Below are 9282 nucleotides of genomic sequence, written 5' to 3'. Positions count from 1 at the left end.
AATGTTACATGTAAGTTTCAGCTTTAGAGACATGGATTGATCAGATTTAAGTTGAAAGACCATGACTTTAGTACTTCCTGACTAATCCTTTGAAGTATGTTTTACATGTGTTTCCAAATTGCTGACTGTATTGAATTGTAAGTGCTTCTGAATTGAAAGGAAGCACTGGATGTTTAGGAAGAAATTACCTTTAAATTCTGCAGGTCTGTCCTCAAAGTGTATAGAGAGGTTTAATTGGATGTAAGACACAAGATCACCCTTATTGTTCTGTTTCTAGTCCGTTTTAATAAAACCCAAACTGTAATTATTGTTTTGTATGCCTTTAGGGTCATTTAAATGCATTTTATTTGCTCGATGTGTTCCCAATTGTTGCGTTTCTGTTACAGGTGAAAAGCGTAGCCAGTGTTAAAAGACCGCTGAAATGATGCAGGCTTCTCCTATATTGGAAATTTGTTCATTACCTAGATTCTCCCAATAAAGCTTTACAGCCCTCTGCGAGAAGTCTTCTTTGTGAACTTTATTTCTGGTTTTGATGCTGTGAGACATATCATTCTTTGAAATGTTATATTCTAACTGTTTGACTGGTATGTAGACACATCATTCTTTTTTCTTTCTTTCATTTTTCTCTTTGGCGACAGAGTCTCGCTGTGTCACCCAGGCTGGAGTGCAGTGGCGCGATCTCTGCTCACTGCCACCCGCCTCCAGTTCAAACGTTCTGCCTTAGCCTCAGGTAGCTGGGATTGAAACCCTGGCTTTCCGGCTAAAGTTTTGTATTTTTAATGGGGTAGGTTTCATCTTGGCCAAAGTGCTCTTGAATTCTGACCCATTGATTCACCCGCCTGACCTCCGAGAGTGTTGGGGATACAGTAGAGCCACCGCCAGTGGAACACCGAATTCTTACCTCAATGCGGTTTTTCCTCCGGCGGCCTTTGTTACAGAAATATGCTTGCGAGATTCTAAAAAGAGTTTTGTTTCCCAGATCATTTTCAGTCTTCAACGCACGAAACATATCATGCTAATAGAGCAATTTTCGTTTTCTGCCATTTGTTTTTCTTCATCCTTTGTATTGTTTGTAGAGGCGGGGTTTGCCCGCATGTTTTCCCGTTGCTGTTCTTGGACTCCGATTACCGAGTGATGCACCAGCGCCTCCCCTGTGCTGGGATTACAGGTGTGAGCCTCCGGCGCCGAGCCTCAGGCGCTGCCGTGGTAAAGAGTTTTAATTTTCGCGCACTGATTTATGGCATTCGCGGAGACTCACCTGTTACCATGGTGATAGTGGACATCCTTGTCTTATCCTGATGAAAGCGGACTTTCAACATTTCACGATCCTTGACCCGCTGTCCTTTATTTTGTAGACGGACTTCTTCAGAGTAAGTCATTCCATTCTGTTCTAAATATGCTGAGCGTATTCATTTGAATCTATGTTGAGTTTCATCAAACAGTGCATCTATTTCGATGACCACAGCATTTTTTCCCATTCATCTGTTAATATAGGGAATTCGATTGATAAAATTGGACGTTTTTAAGTTCAATTTTTAAAACTTGAGACAGAGTCTCGCTGTGTCATCCAGGCTGGGGTGCAGTGGTGTTATCAGAGCTTACTGCAGCCTTGACTTCCTGGGCTCAAGCGATCCTCCCACCTCAGCCTCCCGAGTAGCTGTGAGTCTAGGTACATGCCACCATGCTTAGGTAATTTTTTGATGGTTTTTTCTTTGTTTTTTGTAGTGATGAGATTTTCTGATGTTTCTTAGCCTGGTCTTAGTCGAAGTCCGGAGCTCAGGATCTGGGCAGCGCAGCCTCCCAGGATACTAGGATTGCAGGCGTGAGACTTGGCCTGATCAGGTGACAGAGTGAGACTCCGTCTGTCTAGTTAAAAAAAAAAAAGTGTTTGGAGAATCAGACATACCATTAGTAAGGATTCACAAAGGGCTGTTCTATGGGCATCACTACAGATATGACTTTTAGAGGATAAAGGACGATAAAGGAGCTATACAAGAAATTTCTTCAGATTTCCAAAAGGATTACTTTCTGACTAAGGAGAAGTAGGGGTCCATCTGAGGGTCTACCTTAGCCACCATTTTTGCCTTGGAAAATAGAAGTTTTCTGATAAAATTAGTAAGTTGCAATCACTAGAAAGGAGGCTTAACTTCAATGTGATTGCTAAATTTTAAGAAAAGGAGACAAGGAAACCATGGGCAGCAGTTGTATTCAACTCTTTAAAGCTCCTGGAAGGCAGTAAGGAGTTCCTGACAAAACAAAGATCCAATTCCAAGGACAAGTGTAAAGGGTGAGGGGGAAGAGGCTGGTTGTTCAGCACTAGAGGAGGGATGCTCTGCCTTAGAGATGATAAGAATATTTATCCAAAAACTTGGAAATAGAGCAAGTGGAGATCAGTGTGCCTTGTGTGTGTGTGTGTATGTATGTATGTATGTATGTATGTATGTATGTATGTATGTAGAGATAGTTTCTCGCAGTTGCCCAGGCTGGAGGGCAATTGTATGATCAAGCTCACTATAACCTCAAACTCCTGGGCGCAAGCAATAGCATGTCTTTTTAATGTCATATTGGAGCACTGTTTAACAGGCTCGCCCAGGAAATACTGAATTCTGTAGGTAGAATGTGCCTTTCTTTGATACACTGTCTACTATTGATCAAAAGCCTAGACTCTGTGAAGTTTTCTATTAACTTGCAGATGTTTGTCCAGTAGAGAAACAAATGATTTTTGTTCTGTCAAAAAGATAACTCCAAAGGATATGGTTTTATTGCCCTGTGACACATTAATCAGTTTTGTACCTAACAGTATTAATCGAATATTCTTTTTTATAAAGGATTATATAAATCCAGTTCCTCAGATGCTCTTGGAACCAGCATTACCATACTGCTGGTTCCTCAGTGATAAGTTGAATGAAATATTTGATACTTTGAGGTAAACATAGAGATGCACTACCCAGACCACCTTTCAAGGAAAGACTCCCTGTGCAGCTGCACGGAGTGCGGTGGGCAGGCAGCCTCCAGTTGTCAGCTCCATCAGGGTTTGCTCCAGCTGCAAAGAGCTACCTCTTGAAGATCATGCCCTTTCCCCAAAACAGGGGACACTCTGCTGCGCTGTCCCTGCTCCAGAGCTCCCCGCTGGGTTGGCCAAGGCTTTGTGTGGCCTGCATCCCATTCAGCTCTCCCTCTGCCTGATCCTGTTTATTCAGCCGTTCCTTTCATATCAGTTGATCCCCAATAAATCGCTTGTACCCAAAACTTCATCTTAGCAACTGCTTCAGGAAAACCCGCCCTGTGATAGATAATACTGGGAAGGGTCTAAGAAAGTAAGAGACGGACGGGCCCAGTGGCTCACACCTGTAATCCCAGCACTTTGAGAGGCCAAGATGGGCAGATCACGAGGTCAGGAGATCGAGACCATCCTGGCTAACATGGTGAAACCCCGTTCTACTAAAAATACAAAATATTAGCCAGGTGTGGTGGCACGTGCCTGTAGTCCCAGCTACTCGGGAGGCTGAGGCAGGAGAATCACTTGAACCTGGGAGGCAAAGGTAGCAGTGAGCCGAGATCGCACCACTGCACTACAGCCTGGGTGACAGAGCAAGACTCCAAACGAGAGAGAAAGAGAGAGAGAGAGAGAGAGGGGAGGGAGGGAAAGAGAAAGAAAAAGAGAAAGAGAAGGGAGGGAGGAAGGAAGGAGGGAGGGAGGGAAGGAAGGAAGGAAGGGAGGGAGGGAGGGAGAGAGGGAAGGAGGGAGGGAGGAAGGGTAAGAGATAAGATGGGGATTTGGAGCTGGATCATTCACCATCAGCTGGCAATGAGGACCCCGTCCTTGGCGGCAGGTGGAGCACAGACAGCCCCTGGTACAAAATAGGGGTTTGGCTGTTAAAGCTTTCACTGCTTGTGAATTGGGAGGCTATACAGGTGGGAAGGAATGCATGACTGGATAAGATGTATCAGGCGTTAGAGACATATGAGGGAAACAGTAGATGAAAGGATCTAAGGGTAAAAGCATTGGATGGCTATTGCAAGTACCACTGATGCTCTACAAAAAGATAATGCTATTCAGACAACTGGACTGTGACAAATGACTGAAAGCCAGATGTGAACACCAGAAGGCCTCCTTATTTGCATTCAGAATCCCAGCTTATGACAGGCAGCTCCAGATGCATGATGTCTAAATGCTCCATGGCCAAGCATTCCATGTCTACCACAGCCTAGCAACACATCAGGACCTTTTTTTTTTTTTTTTTTAAGAGGAAACAGTGCTCACCGTTTTTATTTTTAAGATTCTGAAATCTCTTCTTTGTTACCCACTTAACCATTTCCAAGTATATGGTCCAGTGGTGTTAACTCAATTCACATTGTTGTGAAACAGATTTCTAGAACCTTTTCATCTTGCATAACTGAAATTCTTTTCTTTTCTTTTCTTTTCTTTTTTTTTTTTTTTTTTTTTAAGATGGGGTCTCGCCCAAGCTGGAGAGCAGTGGTGCAATCTTGGCTCTCTGCAACCTCTGCTTGCCTCCCAGACTTAAGTGATCCTTCTACCTCAGCCTCCCAAGTAGCTGGGACCACAGGACTGCGCCACTACACCCAGCTAATTTTTTGTATTTTTGATAGAGACAGGGTTTCGACATGTTGCCCAGATTGGTCTTGAACTCTTAGGCTCAAGCAATCTACCTGCTTCGGCCTCCCAAAGTATTGGGATTACAGGCGTGAGCCACTGCACCCAGCTGCATAACTGAAATTCTATACCCATTAAACAACTCCCCATTCTCCCACTCCCCTCAGCCCCTGGCATCCCCCATTCTGCTTTGTCTCTATGATTTTGACTTCTCTAGGTACCTCATAATATGTGGAATTATATAGTATCTGTTCTTTTGTAACTAGCTTATTTCACTTAACATAATGTCCTCCACGTTCATCCATCTTGTAGCCTGTATCAGGATTTGCCTGGGCCTTTTTTAAAAAAAAACAATTCACACATTGTCTCGCTACGTCACCCAGGCTAAAGTGCGGTGGAGTGATCATGGCTCACTGCAACCTCGGCCTCCCAAAGTACTGGTATTACAGGCATGAGCCACCAGGCCCTGCCCAGGGTGTATTTTTAAGAAATGTATAATTCTCCACTGTACATGTCATGGGCCTGCTCCAGAACCTCAGGAGTCTGAGCTTGGATATGCTCACTGGGGCTTACTACGAATTCTATACCATATTTTCCCACCACTGATACTTCCAACACTCTAGTGGCTGCCAGGTCACATGGCCCAAGCAGTAGAGCTGTTTGAACTGCATCCTGAACCTGCTATGAGGCGCTTTCCTGCTCTGGGTTTCATTCAAAGCTGGTAGCCTTCTGTATCATGTGGTATATGGGCCAAAGCAACATTCCCAGGTGTCAAATATGCTGCCTGCAGAATCTGATGAAGCCCACCAGGCATTGTCCCTCTTTCATGGTGGGAGATGCAAGATGCAATCATCTCTCCCTTACTTTGTGGATTTTTTTGTTTTTTTTTGTTTTTGTTTTGAGGCAAAGTCTCACTCTGTCGCCCAGGCTGGAGTGCAATGGCTCAATCTCAGCTCACTGCAACCTCCGCCTCCTGAGTTCAAGCGATTCTCCTGCCTCAGCCTCCCGAGTAGCTGGGATTACAGGCACATGCCACCATGTCCAGCTAATTTTTGTATTTTTTGTAGAGATGGGGTTTCACCATGTTGGCCAGGCTGGTCTTGAACTCCTGACCTCAGGTGTTCTACCCACCTCGGCCTCCGGAAATGTTGGGATTACTGGCGTGAGCCACGGCGCCTGGCCTGAACACCTTTTGTATTTGTCATCATCTAAGTTTTTTATGTTTCTTCCTGTCGATATCTTCTTACCACTTTATCCCCTACACCAATTTTCCGTATCCGTGCAAATGCTCCTCATCCATCAAGTTTCAGTCTCATCTCCTCCATGAGTAACATTTCCCCAAGGACATCGTGTGCTCTTTGAGGGTAGTAATTGTGTCCTTTACAATTTTTTTACAACTTTATTGAGGTACATTTATTGACATACAATACATGGCACACATTTAAATTGTACAATTTAGTGAGTTTTGACATATGTTTATACTATGAAACCATCACCACAATCAATAGAGTGAACATATTCATCAACCCTGAAAGTGTCGTCATGCCCTTTTGTCATCCCTCCTTCTGGGCCCTCCCTGCCACCACCTCCTCAGAAAATCGAAGATCTGCTATCTGTCAGTAAAGGTATTTTTCATTTTCTATAATTTATATAAATGGAATCATACAGTATGCGTTCTTTTTTGTCTTCTTTTACTCATATTACTGTAAGATTCATCCAAATTGTTGCACGTATCAATAGGTCATTTATTTTCATTACTGAGTAGGATTTTATTGTGTGAATATAACACAATTTATCTATTCACCTATTGATGAACATTTGGGTTGTTTCCAGCTGTGGGCTATTACAAATAAAGCTGCTCTGAACATTTGTGTACAAGTCTTTCTTGGACTTATACTATCATTTCTTTGGGGTAAATACCTAGGAGTGGAATGGCTGGATTATATGTATATGTTTAACTTTTTAAGAAGCTGCCAAATAATTTTCCAAAGTGGTTGTATCTTACATTCTTACCAGTGGTGTATAAGGGTTCCAGTTTCTTCACATTCTCATCAGCACATAGTATGGTCAGCTTTTAAAAAGTTTTTAGCCATTCTAATAAGTGTGTACCTGCAGAATGGTATCTCATTGTGGTTTTATTTTGCATTTCCCTGATGACTAATAACGTTGAGCATCTTTTTATGTGCTTCTTTGCCAATTGAGTGTCTCCTTTGGTGAAGTGTCTGTTCAAATTCTTTGCCTATTTTTTTTTGGTTGCTTGTTTTCTCATTTTTCAGTTTTAAGAGTTCTTTATAAATTCTGGATAAAAGTCCCTTATCAGATATATGCTTTGCAAATATTTTTTCCTTGTCTGTGGCTCATCAGTTTATTCTCCTGCATCTTTTGAAAAGCAGAAATGTTTTAGTTTTGATAAAGTCAAATTTATTAATTTGTTCTTTTTGACTTGTTCTTTTGCTGTCATATCTAAGAAAACTTTGCCTAATCCAACATCACAAAGATTTTGTCCTACAGGTTTTATAGTTTGAGGTTTTATGTTTAGGTTTATGATCCATTTGAAGTAATTTTGCACATGGTAGGAAGCATGGCTTGAGGTTCTTTGTTCTTTTTTCCGCATATGGATATCCAATTGTTCTATTGGCATTTATTTGTTGAGATTATCCTTTCTCTACTGCGTTTCCTTTGTACCTTTGTAAAATATCAGTGATCTGTATCTTTGTAGATTTATTTCTTGAATGTTTTCTGTTTCATTGGTCTATTTGTCTACCTTGATGCCAAAACTACACTCTTTTAATTACTATAACTTTATGTTATAGTGGAATGGCTCCCCAAAGATATCCATGCTGTAATCTCTGAAACCTGTGAATTTGTTATGTAACATTGGCGAAAATGACTTTTTAAAAAAATTATTTATTTTATTTATTTAGTTTTTGAGACAGAGTCTCATTATGTTGCCCAGGCTGGAGGGCAGTGGCGCAGTCTCGGCTCACTGCAGGCTCGACCTCCTAGGCTCAAGTGATCCTCCCATCTCAGCCTCCTGAGTAGCTGGAACTACAGGCATGTGCCACCATACCTGGCTACTTTTTTAATTTTTTTTTGTACAGATGGAGTCTTGCTCTGTTTCCCAGGTTGGTCTCAAACTCCTGGTCTCAGGCGATCCTCCCACTTTGGCTTTCTAAAGTGCTGGGATTACAGGCCTGAGTCACTGCACCTTGCTGGCAAGGACTTTGCAGATGTAAATAAAGTTATGGACTTTAAAATAGGGAAATTATCTTGGATTATTTGGGTGTGCCCAATCTAATCACATGAACCCTTAAAGCAGATAGCTTTCTGCAGCTGAAGTCAGAGAGATAAGGCGATAGAGTCAGGTAGGAGAGATGCAGCAGAGAGATGCGAGAAATCAGAGAGATCCCAAGAGTAAGAAGGATTCCACACACTGTTGCTGTCTCTGCGATGGAGGAGTCCACAGAAAGGACCAAAGAGGACTCTAGGAGCAAAGAGTGGCTTCCAGCTGACAGCCAGCAAGACAACAAGAACCCCATTTCTGTAACTGCAAGGAACTAAATTCCGTCAACAGCCTGAATAACCCTGGAAGTGGATTCATAGCCCAACTGAACTACTGACTTACAGGAACTGTGACTTAATAAATTTGTATTGTTTTAAAGGTCTGTGATAATTGTTATGGCAGCAATAAAAATTAATATGCTTTATGATGTCTTGAAATCAGGTAGTGTTAGTCCACCTTTTTCCTTTTTCAAAGCTGTGTTGACTGTTTTCAAATTTATTGGTGTAAAGTTTATAATATTCCCTTAAATCACCTTTAATATCATTTAAATATCATAATATACCCCTAGTTATCCTTTTAATAGAATCAGTAGTGATGTTACCTCTCTCATTCCTAATATTGACCATTTACGCTGTTCCATCTGGTAATTCTTTGTCAACTCTGTAAACCAAAACTAAAATTCTAAGCCCCTCACTCATCTGAATGGACCCCTTCTCTCAGCCAAGAGTATTCCAAAGTTAACCTGAAAAACTAGTTTAGGTCATGATGGGAAGGAGGAGTAGGACATGCCCCATTATGCCCTCCTCCCTTTTAGAATTCTGGCACAGCTGACCAGTATTAACATTGAAACAGACCTTAAGGCTGACAAAGCAGACTCTTTGTAATAAGAACATATCAAATTCCAGCCTGACTCTAGTATAGCATCACATGACAGAGAGCATGCCCTGAAATAAATCAAAGTATTTTACCCCAAATTATGTTTCTTTGCCATATCTTGAAATAGTCCTGCAAAGCTGTCTCTTATGGGGAAAATCTACACTCTGAAGAGAATCCCCTTCCTTTTCCAGGCCTTTTCCCTGATCCAGGAGAGAATCAACTCTGGTAAGAAACATTTACAATCTATTCTCTCTGAAGCCTGCTACCCGGAGGCTTCATTGGCATAATGGGAACCTTGGTCTCCACAACTCCTCCTTTACCCAGACATTCCTTTCTGTTGATTCTGTCTGCATAATGGAAACCCCGGTGTCCACAACCCCTTATCTTAACCTAGACATTCCCTTCTATTGATTCTAGGTCTTTAAACAATAACTTAACTCTTTCAACCAATTGCCAATCAGAAAATCTTGAATCTACCTGTAACATGGAAGGACCCTCCCACTTGGAG

The sequence above is a fragment of the Papio anubis genome, chromosome X, assembly GCF_008728515.1.
Source record: "Papio anubis isolate 15944 chromosome X, Panubis1.0, whole genome shotgun sequence".
Taxonomy (NCBI): domain Eukaryota; kingdom Metazoa; phylum Chordata; class Mammalia; order Primates; family Cercopithecidae; genus Papio; species Papio anubis.
Note: the sequence above shows the minus strand (reverse complement) of the source record.